This window comes from Pygoscelis adeliae, unplaced genomic scaffold (genome assembly GCF_000699105.1).
Source record: "Pygoscelis adeliae isolate BGI_AS28 unplaced genomic scaffold, ASM69910v1 Scaffold138, whole genome shotgun sequence".
NCBI lineage: Eukaryota > Metazoa > Chordata > Aves > Sphenisciformes > Spheniscidae > Pygoscelis > Pygoscelis adeliae.
This window is the reverse complement of record NW_008825265.1, coordinates 16275-37005: the sequence shown is the minus strand read 5'-3', so window position 1 is coordinate 37005 and position 20731 is coordinate 16275. Positions and strand designations below refer to the sequence as shown.

The window sequence follows — 20731 nt, the reverse complement described above, 5'->3', positions numbered from 1 at the left end:
GGATTTATTAGTTTAGAGTCAGTGCTGAATTAACTGTGATTTTATGGCTTCTGGTTTGCAGTTCAGCATTAAAAAGTTAAGGGTTGTAGTGAGTAAAACCCTTAGCTTTATGTGCCTCCATTTCTCATGTGTTAAGTAGGAGTAATAGCACTGCCATTACCTTGTTCAAATATTGTGAGGACAAGCAGATTCAGATTTCTGAATTACAGGCTACTGAATTGTTCAGCTTTGATGGTCATAGAGCCTAAGTTAGATATACAGTGTAAATCCAGTAATTTGGATTGTATCATTCAAATTACATCAGGACTGATTTATAATTTTTATTTTACTTTTTTTTTCTATTCTTTTCTGGAAAGATAAATGTGGGATGGGGGTGAAGATGGCCTAAAGGATTTTATTTGGTTTCTCCTGGTCATTTTCAAAGCAAAGGACTAAACTGAAGTCAACAAATTTTTAATTTGCCTTCTGTTACTTCACCTTAAATGTGTGAAAAGGTCTACATGGGGAAACTGCTTCCCCTCCTGCCCTGATGTTCTGTCCGTTCTGAGGGCAATGACCCTTCCCTGTCTTTGCTGGTACTCCTGTTGCTTTCTGACATGTAATAACACTGCCATGCAATAAGCCTGAAATCATCTAGTGAAAAGAGGAAAAAAATAAATAGTCCATGGCAGAAAGAAACTAGAGTTTTCTAAGAATCTCCTTGTAAGTTTGTATATGATGGCCACGAAAAACATCCAATTTTCTTTTACTGTAATACCTATAACTTGTGAAGTAATTCAAAATTAATAGGGCAAACCCATCTACTAATGCAGTTGATCACAGACCTCTTTGCCTTCATGAATGAAGGAAATTAATTCATTCCTTAATGAATTTGATTCTTTAAATTATTAGGAAGTTTTTCTGTAACAAGAATAATAAACCATGAATTAACAGTGATAGCAACTTGCAGGCTTACAACATGAATGAAGTTTTATTTAATCCTTCTCACATTACCAAACCATGAGCACTGTTTTCATTCCACAGACAAGGAAAACGAGACTGAAAGGGCCAGAGGTGCACCTATGGTCGCATGGCCCATCTGTGGCACAGCCAGAGTTTGCGTTCGGGACTTCTTGGTGTCAGGGGAGTGTTGGGTTCTCTGCATTACCAGTCATGCTGCTGGCTGCACGTGGCAGGAGTATACAAGTATGTTTATGGTTCAGAAAAAAAATGGTTGAGGTTTTTTTTCCAGCTCCTCTTGACAGGTCCAGGAGGTGAGATCCTTGGGGAAGGCTCACGCTGAACAGTTTGGTGTTCATCATGTTAAACTGTTCTGTCTTTTGTGAAGGTGCTCACACAAGAGACTCTGGTTCTTTTCACAAATAATCCATTTTTGATGCAGAAGGGGATGCAGAGAAAATGATTCCTAAGACAGTCATATGGCCAGTAGGCAGAGGGATTGAGTCAGAACATAGGGTTGTGCCTGCATGTAAGGCCCCTGAGGGTCTTAGGGAGCCACTTTTTCTAGGCAATGGATGCTACAAACAGCAGAAAGCAAAGCTCCCTCCACTTCACAGAAGAAATGAGAGGAAACGAGTGTTTGTCTTCTGTTTTCTTGAAGGGAACATTATCTGACCCAAATTATCTGTTGTCTATATTATCCTGCATCTCGCTGAATGCTACAAACACATGCACACCTTTAGAGTTGTGAATGGTCCATTATGCCCAACTATCTATTTTTAGTTTCTTTACCCCAGCCGCCATGAACAGTGATACATTTTCAGAGGAGTCTGCAGAGAAGATAATCCCAGGAAATGTCTTTTGCCACACCAACGTTGTGTAAAGTAACAGTCATGACTTTTCCATAAATAATGAACTATCTTGTTGTGCAGCTTTTATTTGTTGGAACTAATTTCACTTTACATTTGTTTTTCCCCTTCTTCTGTGGGATACTGAGATTCAAATGAGTAAGCTCAAAGCAGTGTCTGTCCAGTATGATGCCGTGCTGTGTAACTACATTGTGTTACTCAGAGGAGGGATGTGCAGGAGGACTTTCAGTGTCTGCTTTATTAATATTCATGTCCCTCTGGATTTATCTGAGAATTTCTGAAAGAGATAATATCATGATTTGTCATTTGCAAAAAATTTTATGACTCCTTTACTTGGGCCTTGGACAATGAAAGGAGGCTGTATAAAAGGGAGACAGGTGAAGTGGTTCACAGCTGTAAGTGGCTGTGTTGTATGGCTGTGACTTAGATGCAGATAGCACTTTTATTCCTGGTGGCACAAGACTGCCTCAGGGATGCGTCATTTCCCCCCCTGTGAAGCACTGCAGTTACTTCTGAAACCAAGTAGGGTCCTCAAGGCAGAGAGAGTGCGCATCCCATGGTGAGTGGTGGGCGGTAGGAAGAGTCAGTCCTGCCTCCGAGCACTGTGATGGCTCAGTGCGTCTGTGGAAGTGCCTGGGGACCTCCCGGTGCCCGGGCAGCGCTGCCAAGGGCTCCCTTACAAACCTGCTCTGAAAGCAGAACCAGTATACAACTCTCTGGTAGAGGGCTGGCAGGCACCAGTAACTGCCTGGGACTGAGCCGTGTGGACTTACACCACAGCTAGACTATGACATTTCTTTCTGGCAAAAGTCTTCTGCTCCAAGAAATGCTAGATTTCAGTAGGGGAAGGAAAACAATTGGTGGGTGTATGCTAGGACAAGAGGAAAGACTTCAACATAGGCTAGTGCTTAGATTGGCACTTCAGTGTTTCCTCCATGAGAATGCTGTTTACATGATGAGAAAAAGGTCTAGAAATAAAAATTAATATATTTTAAGTTCTATGTCAGAACTGGGATTCTTTGACCTGTCAGAGGATTTTATTTTTCCTGATTTTTATGTCTTCAGATGTATTTGAAAACTATAATTCCTTTGGTTATTGAGGGATAGACCTCAGTAATAAGGTATTGGATCTCCGGGTGCTTATTTACACCTAAGAACTTCCGCATCAGAATCCTCAGTTCAGCACTTTGAAAGAAGGAAATTCCATTAATAACTCTAAATATAAGATTAATTGACATCATTGAATAACTTACTTGCTCTTATAGAGCATCATAGCCCACAAAGTGCATTTCAAAAACATTTGACCTTTACTTGTCCCTTTTTTAAATATATATATACCATGGGATTAAAGGTGTGAGCAAGCATGCCACTGAGAAGTAAATTAAGGTGCATTTACAGTGTGTCGGCTACTCCTTGGTAACTGCCCCTGTGCGTGTTCCTGCAGCACGGTAAATGTCAGGGAGCGTACGGCTCAGAGGTAAGGGTGAAGGACCTTACGTTTAGTGAACACTGTTGCAAGGCAGGAGCATGCACCAAGCACTCACTGCAGGATAGTGAAGCCACGGGGAACTACCACCACAGGTTACATTGCAGTAGCTTGTTCGTTTGCTTTAAGTCTTCATTTCCTAACTGAGCACCTCCATTTTTAGTAAAGCTCTCCTTCCTTCTTAGGCCAGGTCCTATTAGTACGAAAGAAGTAAAGGCTCACACTCTAACAGCTGGAAAGAGTTCCATTTCTGAATAGGGGAAAGTGGAAGTTTGCATCCATGCCAAGTAAGGAGATAAGCCACAGGGAACTGTGCTGTAGTCTCCTCGCCCTGTCTTAGGCTCACTTGCGAAACAGGGAATATAAAACAGTGGTTTTGCCAAGGCGTGCCCTCCAAATTGCAGCTCCCACAGCAATAAATTTCCCTAGCTGGAGGAACTCTATTGAAATCATAAAAGTGCAGGGCTAGAAAAAAACCTCCAGGGGTCATCCAGGTTGACGTCTAACCTGACAGATGTCTAACCTGTTCAAAGAAAACCCTTCACTGAAGCAGTCTTTGTCACGGTATTTCACTACACTTACAGATTAAAAGACCCTTTTTCTAGTCTTCCTTGCTCTAACTCAAGCCTTTTTTTTTACTGGTAGTTCTCACAGTGGACACACATGCAAGCTGACGACCAGCTTAGCATGTTTAAGTTCAAACCTCTGTGACTCCAGATCCTTTATCAGTGTACTGCTGACCAGCCAGTTATTCTCTCTTTCAAACTTGTGCATTTCATTTTGCTTCTTTAATTGTAGCCCCTTGCAGTTCTCTTTGCTGAATTTTATCGTGTTGACTTCAAATGACCTCCCCTGTTTCTTAGGATCATTTTGAGCTCTGATCCTGTTCTTGAGAGAACTTGCGATTCATCCCATGCTCGTGTTTTTGGCAACTCTGACAAACACTAAGTAGGACTGCATCATGCAAGTTGTTAATGAAAGTTTTGAACAGGACAAGATGCAGGACCAGCCACTGTAGCTGACCTGCCCTCCTTTCTGACAATGAGATTAGTAGTTTGAATGTTCAGCTATATTGTTTTCCTGTAAAATGCTAGTGCTGCAACAGTTATCATTTCTCTTTATAGTCAATTGCTATTTTCATGCTTGTGCCATACAGATTGCTGCAACCTGAGCCCTTTTGTGTTAAGCAATGTTCAGACACTAAACAAAATGATGCTCATAGACGGAAAGAGCTTGCATTTTAAGTAGAAAAAAAGGCAACAGATTGATAAAACAAGCTGCAAGGGGAGGACAGAATAAAATTTTCTGCTTGGAAAATGGTTTCCAAACAATTGCATGCTCAGTAAGTAGAGTGCTGTTCTGAAGTAGTGCTGTTTAACCTGGAGAGTTGAAGTGCCTGAATATGTCACCAAAATCTCATTTTTTCACAGAAAAAAATGTGAATTTTTTAATTGTCTGAAGATGCTGCTTCTGATGTGCAAAACCAAATATGTTCTCTTAGACTTCACAATCATAATTTTATTTTAAGCACACGTTCACTGAATTTGTGCCTGTGCTGAGATTTTATAAATGACTGCAGTAAACCAGCTTATGAATTTAATCATTCAATAAAGAAGGGCACTGTAGAATTAATCCTGACATACCATATCTTCCATTGGTGAACCTTGTCCCAGAACCTTGTACTGGGAGGGAAGGCACACTTTACATATGATCTCTGTAGGAGCCACGTAACATTTTTATTAGCATTTTATGACACTGGTGAAGTGGGTTTGTTCTTTTGTGCCTGTTTCACATGATTCTACCACGACTGTGTCTGGTGTTTTTTACCCTGCTCTCTTAAGGAATTGGGGCTTTTGTAGTTGCAACCTGTGTGCCCCATCCATCCCCCACTAATCACTTGGGTACCTACCTGTAAGTCAGCTAATGTGAAAGATTGGTAGTGCTGTTGGAGACATTGTAAAGTACAAATGTTTGGTGAAAGTAGGCAGCGGACAAAGGAGAGAAGATGATATTGTTAGTCTTACTGAGAGAAAAGCATCAGCATGAGCTTAATTAACACTTAGCAGGCAATGGCAGATGACAGCAAGGTTAGGGACACTGCAGCCATGGGAACAGCTTGAGTCTGACCTGTCATCAGTTAGACCTTTGACACCCCAGTGCAATGACAAAATCCACTGGAAAGCAGGCTTTGCTTGTTCTCCTGCTTACAGAACAGCTTGTTATCTCTGGCTTTCATGTATATTTTAATATTTTAACTTTCTGTAGCCTTTGTGAAGGCTAGCAGTTGCTAGCTCGGGGCCAGGAAGCAGAGAGACCCCTGCAAAGAATCTTGAACCCTGAGTTAGCAATGGCCATGCATTCGCTTGAAATGGAGATACCAGAAAGGAAAACACATCAAAGAAATTAAGACTCCTGAAAGGATCAGATACATGAATAAGCAGAAGTAGCACCTGCTCCTATGCAAGAGTTCCACATACCCTATTTGACAAATGATGCTGGCACCCTCCTTCCTCCCGGGAGAGGCTGTCCACCAAAGGGACATAGCCATAATGGAAAGACTGGCTCAGCCTTGGAGAAGGGAGGGACTAAGGAGGAAACCTGAACTCCCAAGTTAAAAAAAGAAGTCAGGGCTTAAAGGTTGCTCCAAGGAGTGACTGTGGCTTGAGGAAGTCACTGAGCACAGGTGCTGGCACAAAACAGAAGACAGTGAACTGCGATCTGGAAAAGCCAAAGTTCTTGGGATTTTTTTCAAGTTAGATGAGACATAGGCAGGCACTTGCCCCACAGGACCATTCTGAAATATTTAGAAAAGTTTGTTCCCGGAAGAAGAATGTCCATGCATATTGCCTTTGGCACTGTTGCCATTGCTGCTGAAAAGAGAGTAAACTTTCTGAGACAGAGAGCTTTCTGCTGAATCTGGATGGAAGGCTCTAAATTACTTTACTTGACAGCCTGTTTTGTCACAGCATCAGCAGACACCTTTTTTTTGCCATAAGCAGAATAACCTGCCGTGAAGACAAACTGGTATGGCTGTTCCCTCTGAGAAATAGAAAGCCACATTTATGCGCAAATAACAGTGAGAGGAGAGTGAAATTTTCATATGGAAGATGTTTTCCATCCATTTCTGGCATGGTGCAAAAGATAATACTCCCCCTTGGCAAGGAAAAGAATTGCATTCTTCTTGGAAAAAAAATCAGCCTGGGTTGGGTGTGCCAGCTATGGTCTTTGCTATGTGAAAAAGAATGGAAATTTCTCTGCTGCTCTTGAATAGAAAACATGATGAAATGTTAATCACTTCATATTGTCTTGCTGGAACTTGTTAGATTTTAGAGAAGGAAAATAAGCAATGAATGCAAAGATGGTCATGATCATTTTAGTTCTGGAATTTGTTTTGCATATCTAGTTCTCAAGGAGGAAAAATAGCCGTACCTCTGACGAACAGCTTTTCATGTGAAAATGTGCCTGCATCCTTTTTCTGCTGGTTTGGGAAATATATTTTGTTGGGTTCTGGCAAAATTCATGGCACGAAATCAATCATTTTTGCAGAGTAACAATATAAAATAAAATCCTGACCCTGTCTTAAACAGTAGGAAGGGCTCACGCTCCCAGGATCTAACAGAAGCTGGGTGGCTCACTCATCCATACCACGACTGTATACGGTCCTGAATATGAAGTGGAAAGAACATTTGGGATAGATGTGTATGTGGCATAACTAATAACATGTTACTACTGTACTGCTGAGATCCAGTCATCCAGTATAATAATGTAATTGTACAGTCAGATTTGGGGGTGTTGCCCCTTGAGTCAGGAGTATTACTCAGTGTGAATGAGAGTGTCAGAATCAGCCCCGGAGTGGGGTCCAGATCATGACTGGTGAAAAATGCTACTTGTTACAGAAGGGTTGCTGTTTTGCTGGAATGGACCACGTGAAGAGGCAGTGACAGCTTTAGTAAAGATGATGCATAGGCTGCGGTGGATTAAAAGGTCTGCTTGAGAGTTATTTGGTTTTCTGACTAAAGATCTGAAACTAGCTTTAACACAAGGCAAAAAAGCCCAATGGCCCAGCTTCTTTTTTTGTCTTCAGATTTCCTGGATGATGCAGCAAATTGCATGAGGCATTTTGTCTTATGCAACTTCATGTCAGGTTATACAGCTGTTGCAGCCTGATGTAATTATGCTGGCATATGCTGAAAGTTAAACAAGAGGAAATGCATGTTTCTGAATGGCAAGACACTATGGTAGAAATCTTGCTGCCTTTTTTTTTTTTTTTTTTTTTGGTGCAGTTGTGTTGGTTGGCAGAGAACGAAGATCTAGACTTTATGATAACAAAGCTGTAAGACGTGGGAAGTGATGACATTGGAGTGACTGGGCAATTATGCAGTCCTGACCAGCCTGAAAATGGGGAGATGCTTTGCCCTATAGCATCGAGAGATCAGTATCACTGAGACTACTGCTGCCTTCCCGTGTCTTACAGAAAAAAAATGGAGACCTGTTTGCTCGGTAGGACTTCAGTGCCTGTGTTTGTCCCAGGGTCAGATCTTAAGACCAGGCATCCTAAAAGCTCAAGAACCAGTTAATTACAATATTCATGACATTTCTGTGGATGAAAACACTCTTTATATGTCTAAGTATTTCTGTCCTACTCGATGCGCTTTCTACCACCGTTTCCGTTCCCCTGACCATCTTTCATTCTTGCTCGCTTACTGGCTTTCTCCAGATAGCCTGATAATGAGTGCTTCTGGCTTTGTGCTTTTTTGTACATAACAAAACTGCTGAAGTTAGAAGCCATGTTATTTTCTTGCAGCAGCAACAAACTGTTCTATAACTTTTTCTTCTTCATATTCCCCCTTTAGCCCTGTTAGACATGGATGCTTGTCCCAATAGAAAAAAAAAAGTGGCAGAAGCTGTATGACTTGCTCATTCAAGAGGCCGAGTGAAATATAAGGACATCAATCAAGAAATTAACCCGAGTGATTACTGGAGAAGGTATTCAGTCACACATCACGTGAGGTGCTGTTATTCACAGTTTGCAATATCAGTGACCCAGGTACTTTATATAAATACTGATGAAAGCTAATTTCAGTGTTCTTTCTAGCAAGTTCTATTTTGGGGTACACTTATCCAGCTGGGGAAGGAAATCTGAAGTTTGCCGAAGGCTAAATTAGTGTTGTGCTGGGTGGTTTGTGATGTGTAGCCCCACGGGTGACAGGGTTGCATACCTTTCTTTGAAAGGGTACATTGTAGCCCAACATTTTCAGTTACTTGGGTTTGTGGATCTTCTCAAATATGTTACATACATGGAAATAACAAGTTGCATAACTAAATTGCAAGAGTCGGGTCATAATAATATGCAGAAGGTTTCCCATGCAGCTCCATTTCAGGGCCAGACTGGTACATACATCTGCTGGGACTGACTTCAGGCAGGGAGTCACAGGACTTCCTCATGATATACAAAGTTCAGGCACCCTATTTTTAGGCCAGCGTTTGATGTAATAATGTGGGAAATACCATTGTTTGTGAGCTTGCATCAAATAGGTGTAAACAGGTGTATTAGGAACAGGTATGTTGCTTTCCCCTCGCAGCATAACAAAGGTGTGCATGCCCGTTTGCATGTCCTTACTCACCCTCCTCCAGTAAAATCTCCTCTGCTGTATCCACATCCCTAAAAGGTGTGTGGATACCTACCTATCCCAAATGATCTTTCCACTTCACATCCAGGACCAGATACCCGTCTTGCAAAACGTTTGACTCCATGGCCCTTCTCGCACCAGCAGCCTCGAGGCAGGGGGCATCCCAGGATGCGGGAGGACTGTGGCCCCCTCTCCCACTGCGCTGCCCCGCACACAGCTGCCAGCACTCCTCTCCCACTTAACAGAAGATAAATGTTTAGGAGCTCAGATCGCATTGAAAATTTTCTAAGAATAATGCCAAAGTCTGAATATTGCTTTAAGTGTGCACTGTTCCTGGATGAGGGAGCCCTGCTGTACCACTGCATCCCAACACCTGGTGCTGCCCTTCCCTTTCTGCTGGTGTAAATGCTCATATAAGCCATACCTTTAGGCTCCTCTCTGAGGGTGCTGTTGAAAACTGGGTCTTGAAGTCTTCATAAAACATAGTCAAAATCAAAGTTTCTGTCCTGTATGAAACAGGAAGGCATTTCCCTACCAAACAACGGGAAAAAGTTGAAAAAAATGATGTTTATTGTGGATCAAAAAGTTCTGAATAAACGATTCATAATTAAAATGGTTCAATTTAGTCTGTTGAAAGTGTACCAACACATTTTATTTTAAGTCATTTCAAAAATTAAACCACACTTCCCAAGAAGAATTGTTTTCTCTCAGCAGTTGCCATTCACATGTCTTGTGCCCTTATTTTCTCCTGTGAGTTAGATTGTCTGTAAGTCTGCATTTCCCCAGGCAAAAAAATGGCCTTCTCTCCTGCTGCGGTTGATGTTTACAAAAATTTTTGATTTTCTGAAAACTGTATTTTCTATTGAAAACACAATTCCTGGCCATGTCTATTAGTCATCCCCTTAGGCACTTCCAGAGTCTTTAACCACAGCCTCTTTCCCCCCCTTCTTTCTTACTGCCTCTTAATCTTGTGCATGGTTTTGTTTTCTACAGAGGCCATGTCTTCCTAAGCACCCACGGTGATGTACCCACTGTCCTGAAGGAGAAAATCACATCTAATTGTTATTGTTGTTATTGGGTGCTGCATTGTTATGGGATATTACCTACATTCAATATTGCACTACCATGTCTGAATGCTTCCGTCTGCCTCTTTCTTAATTTAGGAGAAGTGCAGTGGGTGTCTTTGAGGACTGAACATGAGTATATTACAGTCATAAAAAATAATATTTCCACAAGGTTTGGGTCTCCCCTTCCCTTCAACAAATCTTTCCACCTCAGTTTGATTTTTTTTTACCTCTGGTTTTCACTATGGGATAATTCTTCAAGAGACTGTGAAAAGGGGCTGGACATGCCCAGGTGCATTGGAAAGTTCAGGAGCAAGCATCCAATCCTCCAGTAGTTCCCCACTGCCTGAAAACCCACATGGCCAGTTCAGTTTTCTGTTCAGAGACTGAGGAAGTCAGATTTGCTGAGGGACAGGATCATGCAGCCGTAGCTCTCAGTCCCTGAACAACAGGGTGGGACAGGCTCGGTGCCCTGCACTCCAGGTGCTCAGCCACACGCATCCCCTTTCCTGGTCATCTCTGGGGAAGGATGCTCCTCTTTGGGCTCTTTGGCTCTTGAGCACTGCCACAGCCTCGCACAGGGTCAATCTTTCCGTAGAAGGACTTGCAGAGGTGACCTAGGAGGCGCAAGGGCAAGTTCCTGTGCAATCTGCGGTAGGCAGGGGCTATTATGGGTGGCCTGAAATCAGGGTTGCCTGAAGGTGGCAAAAGGGTTTCTGCTCTTTGGCTCTGTATGTCACCTGCCAGCTGGCAAGTCTGCACTGCACACCATTAATTTCACTGCTTAGGTTGGGATGTGGGACTTTTTTCCCTCCTGGTGTGCTGGCTTTCCTGTGGGGCTTGCAGCCAAGGACTGCACCACCCAGCAGGACCCCAATGTGGTTTTCAGGTAACGCCTGGGTCACCCACCACAACACAGGATCAGATTGGGAAACCCCATTTGATGGTATTCTCTGCAATCACATCTGTTTGGGACATGCTGATGAAGTGACTATTTCTGCTCCTGTTACTTCTCTGACATGTTTAGAATTTACAGATTTCTTGTTTTCTTCCCATTTCCAGCTCTCAGAAATGTATGGGAAACATTTCACTAGCTGCCTCTGAAATTCTCACAGCTGCTTTTAATTACTCACAGTTTCCCTAAAAGTTATTTTTAAGATTCTATTTTTGCCAACATTTGATATTCACACCCAATTCATAACTTAATTAAGAGCTCCACCCTGAAGTAATTTGAAATAAATTCCATTCTAGGTGTTATCATACCAAGATCATATGTCTAGTCTCCCTCTGCAAATGCTAGTATAAATTCCAAGACACGGTTATCCTGACATTAACTGAAAATATTTCTATGACCCATGTATAAACTAAACCTTTTCAACTGTTCACATAGGATTTAGTAAACTTATCTCCTGGTCACAGGTGGGAAAAATGACCCTATTTCTCTCCTAGCCACTTACTTTGCATTATACAGAAACCTGCATAAATAAAACCTGTAGGAGGCAGCTGCATTTTCAAACCTATCTCTCTGGGCTTATTACTCTTTCACTTTGTTAATTAGTATAATTAATTATAATTAAAGAGTCATTTTCAAGAGACACCTCAAATAGTATATCTGCCAGCATTTCCTGAACCTCCAGTGGCCTTGTCCTTACTGTGTCGATACTGAAAGTTGCTGTGCAGGCAGTGTAGATGATTTAATGTCCGTAGTTTTCACCCAGATGCGTAATACCTTACAGCATTTTGGTTACATCTGCATGCTATCTGACGGTGGTTTGGGAGCTCCTGGAGCTACTGCTGGCAGGCTTCTCCACAAAAGCCCATGAAGAACTGGGGGGCTGTGTGAGTACAGCATGGTGTGGGCACATTTATTGGAAGTTTATGTTCATTCGACTTGCAGTGTGTGTTGCAGAGATGGGTGATTTCTTTCCTCCTGTAGCTGGTGCTCACTGAGCTAACCTGGGATGTTTGAAATAGCAGCTGTCCTCCCGGCTGAGCTGACACTGCTCTGCAGCCCTCGCTGAGGGACGGCTTCCCAGCTTTTCAACCAGCAGTAGCTGCATCCTTGGGCCCCTCTGACAGTACTGCAGCTCTTGGGGTCCTTCTCGAGACACCACTTGGGGCTGCTGCGCCTCTGGACCCTGGCCTTACCCATTTCTGGCCACATGCTGCTCTTTCTGTGCAGACCCATGACCCCTACAAGAGTTGGCACCTGCACCTTTCACAGCCTATCCTCCTCTTTATGATGTGACAGTTTTCTAGCACAGATTTCCCTGCAGGAACTTCTCTGTTGAGAAGCTGGTTGCACATTGCTTGGCTTTCTTTGTCAGCCTTGAGATTGTGCCTCTTGGCCTGCTGTAGTCAGCAAGCATCTCTCTTTCAAACTGATACTTTGACTTTTCCCAGTTGCAACTTCTGCTGTTCCGGCTTTCGGTTTGGGAAACCCAAGCTGAATAAGTCAGTGAAGTTGCTGTCCCAGGCCTTGTATATACTTCAGCCACAGCTAAATAAATTTCCTGATGGGAACTTGGTTTCCTCTTGTTCCCCATGTTTCTGCTGGGGACTACTGCTTCTGCCTTCTCAAATACCTGCTGGTCATCTCCTGCTTCCCTCCAATTTCTCATCTAGTTCACCCTATGTTTAATGGAAGAAAAGGACCTGAAATGAGGATGTTCAAGAAAATGCAGAGCAAAAATAGGTTGAAGACCTATTTTATAGGAAACCATAAAGACAAGCAAGGAAAGCATGGGATGGAGAAAATATTTTCTTCTGAGACAAATAATTAAGCAAGTCTCTCTCTAAAGGGTTGCTCATGACCTGTCCCTGACATAATAGCACAGTTTTCTGTTCATTGAGCTCTTAGAATATCCTGATTTGGAAGGGACCCAAGAGGATCACTGAGTCCAAGTCCTATGCTCTTGCTTAGCTGTTGTTCAGTTAAAATATATTTTGTGAACTGTTGGGCCAATTAATATTTATTTAGAAGGAGAAGAGGGAAATGTTCAGTGAACTGTTTCACAACTCCAGTGAGCCCTGGGCATAGGCTACACAGCGAAAGACTATGTCTTTTCCTGCTTCAGATCTCCTTCAAATACTGTCTCAAATCCTTTGAGATACAGACAGTCTGTGGCTAAAACTGTTTTTACCAGCAAAAGAAAGAAAAAAGTAATTGTGGAAGCAGTATAGTCTTTCAAGGGTTTGTATTCTGTCTTAATCTGCAGAAATGGGTGCAGATCTCTCCATGACCTCCCTATTTGTCTGACAGTGACACATGCTATGAACAGATGTTACCTTTCATTGAGGAGACACACTTTAAGAGGCAGATTTTAAACAATGATCTCTATTTTTACAGCAGCAAATGCAGGCATCAGGAACTGTAAGAGCTTGACATCAGCTAGACATCTAAATATGTGATTGTGCCTGCAGGCAAAGTACTCAGACATTTAAATTATAGGAATTACATCGTAGTTATTTGTGGGTACAAAAGTGAATAGGTAAAGCATGATGAAAACCCAGATTCTGAGGTTTTATTTTGACTGCATTTGCCCATTGAAGGTTCTCTCTTGTTTTTACCATTCCCACATTATCCAGGGGGGGCTATAGCCCTGGTAAATGTACTGAAGCATTATGTAAACCATGGCATCAAATGTCTGACAAACCTAAAGCTATAACATTCCACTTGCCTTGCAGGAAAACTCATTTTTTCTTAATGGCCAGTCAGTGGTATTTGTCCCTTAAGGAGGATATCTACAGTGTGAGGAGGGGAATGCACCTCATGCATTAATAAAACTGCATGTAGCTCAGACATGATACCTGCATGGAGTCCCACGGACATTTCAAAAAATCTCCTGGGATGATTGGCGGATACTGCTTCTGCTGCATTCTGCTTCCTCATTTTTATATTTTTGCTGAAGTTGAAACCACCTTGTATTCATGGTTTTTCTGACCTGTGTTCATTATCTGTCCCTACTGTCTAGTGTGCTGACTAGGCTGTCTTCCTTCACTGCTTTCCTCATACCTTATCTTTCTAAAACACGAAAGGTATCCACTTAAGTTGGTGACTGTCCTGGTAACATTTCACAGCGACATGTGAACTTCATATCAGAAAAAAGCTGGTTGCTTTATTCCAGAGAGGAATGAAGAGTAAACTAATGTCACTGACCACTCATCCTACAACACAGCGAGGTGCCACGCACCATCTGCAAGAGAAATGCATGGACACTTGCCAAAAGTGTTGTGGTACCTTTCTTCATATCAATACCAAGAAAGAACCAAGCGGTCCTGCCCTCTGTAAGTGTGTTTCTGTCTGAAGCGCTGGTGGACGCACCGTGTTCAATAAGCATTGCTGGCTCCTCGGCAGGTGGTCCTTTCAGGTACAGGGTTGATGTCTGATGCTAGGGAATGGGAGTCATCCTCCAGGTGAACGATGGCATGTTGCCAGGCCCCACAGACCTCAGTGCATAACCTCTACCATTACCAATATATGATCACCTTCAAGTGAATGGAATAATTTGTGTTCTCCGTGTACTTTAAGATTTCTGGTTCCGTTTAGAGAGAGAAAGAAGGAGGGCTGTGAAAGAGCTAGCAGAGCCTTCTCCTCTCTCCACACCTTGCCTCACCTTGCTCCTTTTCTCGTCTTTAAAATGCATGTCATTTTGTGTCGCAGACCAATTCCTCCTAAGGTATGGGTGTGTCTGGGTTTGCAAAAGATGTTTTCTCTATTGACTAGGATAGCTTGATGGAGTGGAAGCAACCTCTGGGGAGGTCTGTTAGAGTATAATAAGTACAGTCAGTGCTGGAAAGATCAGCAGGGGGAAAGAATAAACTCAAGGGAGGTAATCAATATTTTGTGTAGGTGTTAAAATTGTCTGATTAGTAGTGACTCATGGGTAGTAATGTGAAAATTTCCAACTCCTGAAGGTAGCAATAAATACATTAAATAAAAACAGTTTTTTCTGAATGTGTGGTTTGTGATGTCACAGCAGTTACCTCAGTTGATGCTGAGGTAATAGAAGTAAAATAATGAATCTGAAGAATTAATAACAGATGAAATAAGACTGCACTGATAAGTTCCAGCTCTCTAGAGCAGTACAGGTAAAGAGTCACCAGATGCAGCTTTGTTTTCTCATTGCTAAATATGGTCACTTCTTTGATTTGTGAGGATTGCATTACTGACCAGCTTCAACCATTTTTGATGCTCTATAGTAGTATGAACATGGCAACTAATAAGCATTTGTGGGACTGCACATCAGAAATCAGTCTTTGCATTTGTCTGCTGTCCTGCCTCTTGGGTAGGATTTTTAATGCAGTTCAGAGAGCTGTATGACACACATTGTGTGGTGCCCTGGCAGCTGAGGGTATGTGGCCAAGGCTGGGAGCAATGGGAATGCAACTGCAGTGTGACAGGGATTTTGCAGCAAATCAGCTTCCCTCCTGTCCTGTCCTGCAGAAGATTTGCAACACACATGGGAATAAGAAGGTGCCAATGGAGGGGCTATATCCTATTTACCTCACCTCCCTTAGGAAATATATACTGTTAAGTGTGTCAGTGTTAAGGTATTTTTCTTTTGTCTTTGCTAACCAGCTTCTGCTGTATTAATAAAACTAAGGCTGTATCACAGAATGAGGATAGTAATACAGTGAGGTAATTTTTTTTTTTTTTTTTTTTTTTTTTTTTTTTTTTTTTTTAAAGAAACTGGCTGTACTGTGTGGATTTGATTCTTCCCTTCAGATATGTTCCATGTAGTTTTATTGTTGCTCGGGTTATGGCAGTTGTGTTGCTTTCTTAGACAAGCCAGATAATACCTCATCTTTTTTTTAATGCTTTGAGAAGAAACTACATAGCTTTATAAGCAATGTTAAGCTTAACTGACAGTCAGTAGCATTAAAGGTAAGATTAGATACAAGAAATCCAGTGCAATATATCTGGCTATAAAGTGCCCCTTCAGTTCAACTAGTTGCTGTAACGAAGTTTTATTAATAAACAGCAGTCCTGCATAACTATTAGTCACACTCAGGAGCTTGCCTGGATTTGGAGTTGCTTCATTGGTCAGACAAGCACCTTAATGATGTTCAAAATAAGAATAGCTCAAAGCATGTAATAAGAACTGTCTAGGAGCCTTATTGATTTCCAACAGGTATTTGCTATGGCAGCTTCATCCAAACTGTTCTTATCCTGTGTTTACAGGTTCTAGCATCTGATTGCACCGGGTTTATATACCCAATAAAGCATGCACACCACACACTCCAATAATGTACAGAACAACAAAAGGAAGTAGAGGTGGCACAGTAAGACTTAAGCTGCAAATGAGACAGATGTATGATAAACACGCTTTGCATATAAAACAGCAAAGCAGGCACCAGAATTTTTTTCCAGAGAGCTGTGTAAGTAATTCATAATCAGTAGAAGAAAACTTAGATGAACTTGCGTGCCTGAGATATGCATATGTGTCACCTACTTGTGTGCACATCTGTGTTGCTGTTGCTTGCAAGGCAAGTCCAGCTGGTGTGTAGAGCAGGACAGGGCCCTGTCTGCATCCCCGCCCTTGCACCTTGCTGTGCTGTAGCAAGCATTGCCCAGATATGCCTTTGTCTCACCTTCCTCATATTCCCACCCCACTTCTCACACATCTCTGTGGCACCTTACAGTACTTATCCTGCTTCTGAACCCAGGTGAAAGGAAAACCAAGCTCCTTCCTGAAACAAATGGCTGCAGCAGCCAAAGCAACTGCCTTGCACACAGATTGTGAGGAGGCTGCGGAGGGAAGTCACCTGGGCAGCTGCAAGGTTTTGGGTCTGAATGCATACATTTGGCATTGTCAGAGGAAGCTTATGTGGAGGTACCTATATGTACATATTTGTGTGTGTGTTTGGGTGTGTCTGGGAGGCACAAGCATGGTCAAAAGACGCAGAAACACCACAAAAGTGCACAGAGAAAGAGAAGCCAGCGAGTAAAAGCTGAAAGTTTTGGGCGTGATACCAGCCAGAAAAACACTTAAGACTCTGGACAACAAAACTGCTTTCTATTTTTTGATTTCTAGTGCCCTGAAGGAAATTGTACATTGTACAGCTTCTTTTCAAATAAATAAGATTGCAACCATACCTGAGTCATCATCCAGTTCTCCTCCTGGTGGAATGAATTTGCAAAATCTTGAACATCAAGAGCCTGGTTCATGCATTCAGACATTGATGAAAGCTTTGAGTGTATCTATTGATAAAATAGTAAAAATGCAAAGGCTGGATTAATTTAGTTGAGAAAGTTGGTTGTAAATCTCATGGGACAAGACTTTCATGTGCAATTTCTCATAAATATTACAGCTGTTTATAAGGACTTAACACAAAACCTTTTTCAAGGCTTTGTACTTTGAAACTTCCTATCTTTTCATAAACCAGAGAGAATAAAATTATATAATGCAATATTTTTTTAATGTTTTTTATGCTCCCCTTTCTGATCTTGCCCTCCTTCACCCCTGAAAAAGCTTCATTAAGTTTTGAGGGTCTTGTAAGTTTAGTTGTTTCTTTTTTTCTTACAATTACTTTGTTCAGTCTTACTTCATACAGCTCAAGCCTTCTGTTGTCCTCAGAGATGTAGATAACATATTCCAACATGGTGTTTGGTTTTGTAGGCACTGGAGATATTTTTAAAATAGAAGGAAACCTTTCAACAGGTATACTTTACAGGGCATGCTGTTCAATGCCACTGGATTGCTGAAGTATCGTTCTGAGCTGTGTAATGCTACCAGTAACAATTCACAATTACATAGCATTTTCCATCTGACTGTGTTATCACTTAGAGAATTCATGAGACTCCTACAAGTTTGATTCCTGTGTCCCTATTTTACAACAAGAAGGTTACTATAGAGATTGATGCCAATTGTCCAGACATCCACTAGGTTTTCTGTTCTCACTTTTCAGATCCTTAACTACAGAGGACTAGAGCCTGATCTTTTAGAATACCCGAGAATCTGCAACTTCAAAGAAAGGCAATGGATATTTAAGGACATTTACTGCTTCTACATACCCAAAGGTCCAAGCATCTTTAACTTTTTACTTTGAAGTTGAGTGACTTCATTTTACATTATGGCTCTAACCCTGATTTTGAGTCCAGTATGTTCCCAGCTACCTTTCCTCTGAGCTCTTTGGCAGAAGGAAAATACTTCAGTCTTTTTCCAATTTTTGTCAGCTGATATGTTACTATTGGTTCTTCCTTATGTACAAGAACAGTTATGTTCTGTGCCTCCATAAAGTGTTGCGTGCTAATCAAATAATCAAGTGGAAAATAATTTCAGTAGGTGAACCTCCAAGACAAATATTAAGATATAAAACTGTCCTCAGAGTTAATCACTCTTCATTTCTTAAGATTCTGTTTTCCCTTCTCTGAAAACCTTTGTGTACTGGACTGACTACCCAGAAAAGAGGTATTTCATATTCAACAGCATGGTTGTAGGCAAAATATTGTGAAGGTGAAATGCACAAATCAATCAGGAGAAGAATTAACCCAAATTGACAGTATGTACCTAGATTGTATGAGATCAGTGCCAATGATTTAAACACAATGGCATTTTCCAGCCTGCGAGCCAAATGAATACTTTGGAAGGCGTCTACACAGTTTGTGTTACAGTCTACAAAAGGTTAATTCTTCCTGATGCCTGTGAGTGCTGTGTGAAGACTGGCTGAAGTTATGCTAGAAAAGGCATCCATGTCCCAACATGGATAAAACAAAATGTTCCCATGGTCTGAAGTGAACTTTCTCCCTATGTTGGTGTGCTTCTGGACAGAGAGCTTAGTTAAGAGTCTGCTGCACACCGAAAGTGTGCTTTGTAAGTGCACCAGTAATCTCACAGAGGCACGTGTTAGCATCTTGAGCCAAGCATGATGTCAGGGTCATAATTTGAAACCCTCACCTCAGCTTCACTAAATGTCTGCGATAACAGCAGCACATGCTTTTACAAGAAATATGCTGTAGCCCTAGTGAATGAAAAAGCTCTCAAGGCAACACAATCTGCAGACAGTGTGAAGTTGAAGCATAATATTTTCATGCACTGCCTGCAAAGGAACTTTCCATTTGTTATATGTTGTAAACAGATTTTCCTTAAACTGCCTAAAACATCTGTTGGAAATGTTTGTGAGGAGCTCCTGGACCTCAAGACTTGTTAATACTGTCAATGCTGTTAATACTTGTTAATACTTGTTTATACATAAGGAGATAAAAATGAGTCACATTGAACTGACTTTTCACACAGAAATAAATGATGATGAATTTAACTTCCTAATTTAAAACTGATTGCGAACCCCACTGTTTTGTAAAATATCCATCAGTCCATGTGATAATATTGACTCACCATTCTTTTTTATAGGCTCTGTGTACCATGATGCCAGAAAAAAAGCAGAGCAGAGCAAATGAAAACAAAACAGATTTATTCCTCTAGGTCAAAGTGATCAGTGTGTTTGAAGTGTAGAAGGCAGCTAATGTAAAGAATATCCAAATATAGGGAATCTTGAGTATAGAATACCCAAATTTTGTATACACATATGTATAAATGTGTATGCAATATGTATATGCATATGTACACATGAGTATAAAGTGAAGTAAAGAAGTAAATCAAAACCCTGTTGAATTACAATACCAAAATATTTGTGGAAGTAGAGTGAAGAACTACACTAGTGACTAAACATAATAGCAATTTTCTGTGGTGAGATTTCACACGGGGTTCAAACTCCTTGAGTGGTTAAAATTTTTCCCTTGTTCATATGCACATGGATGCTCAGCCATTTTCAAAGTCTTTGAGACAAGAACTGGCTCAAGCTTCTCAGCAATTTAAGGAGAATGAATCATGAAGTGGTAGCAGGAGGATGGCTGAGAGGGGCTAGTAGGAGCTGAGGGTGCTAGGAAAGGCAGTGAGGAGCTGAGAGGTGCTGTAAAAGGCTCTGAGGGCAGCAAAATGGGGAACTCGCAGTGATCTTGGCGAGCCTTTCCACTATCCTGGGCTCTAGAAAATCTGTTTCTGTTGGTCTCACTGTGTGGAAATTGTACACCACTATCTTCACAAAGCCAGTTTCAGAGACTCTGTTTGCTTTTTTTAATGGTCGCATTTGGCTAAAGTTTTGGCAGTACTGGAAGGGTCTCAAAAATGTTTTTGTGTAGATCTGTAAAAACATCTTTCAAGGTTTATCAATATGAATATTGCTATGAATGTGTCTACTTAGCTGCTTATGAGACATATCCCATGCAGTTGCATTTTGCTGCTTTGGTGGCATATCAAAAATCTCCTGGAGTTGCCTGTTGTGTTTATACTGACAGCAGTTGCAAGCACAAATGTTGTCAACTCTCAGAATTTTTATCATGAATCCAGTGATATGTGGTGTTTTCTTCAGAGCCTCAAAACCTTGAAGGTTTCTGGAAATCCACTTTTGTTTTTGGCAGATGTGCAAAGAGAAACTGGAAAATACAGTTTTGCAGGGACCTGAAACACTTAACAGTTTTGTATCAAAACTAATTGCATTTTTCAATTTGCTTAGAAGTCAGGGCCCCTTACAGGAAGGTTGATAAAGTCAAGGCTGATGGTATTGCACATTATTTTACTCCAGTGTTCCCTGCTTCCCCCACTATTGTTGGCCACGGTTTTAGCATGCCTTTTGGGTCATTTAGGATATTTCTAATCTGGATTAGACCCGTAGCTTGGTGATCTTGTATGAAATTTTAACAGATTGTGAGGCCTTGGAAAGGCCTGGTGAGCTCTGAAAACG

The 20731-nt window shown here is 41.5% G+C and overlaps 1 long non-coding RNA gene across 1 annotated transcript in view; it reads left to right on the top strand.

The window, feature by feature from the left end:
• The window catches only part of LOC103921603, a 67474-nt gene extending 48233 nt beyond the window's left edge, over positions 1-19241 (top strand). The window contains exons 2-3 of the long non-coding RNA XR_663855.1: positions 8148-8341; positions 17900-19241. This is a non-coding gene — a long non-coding RNA (uncharacterized LOC103921603). The remainder of the gene's footprint in view (positions 1-8147; positions 8342-17899) is intronic.
• The last annotated feature ends 1490 nt before the right edge of the window (positions 19242-20731 follow it).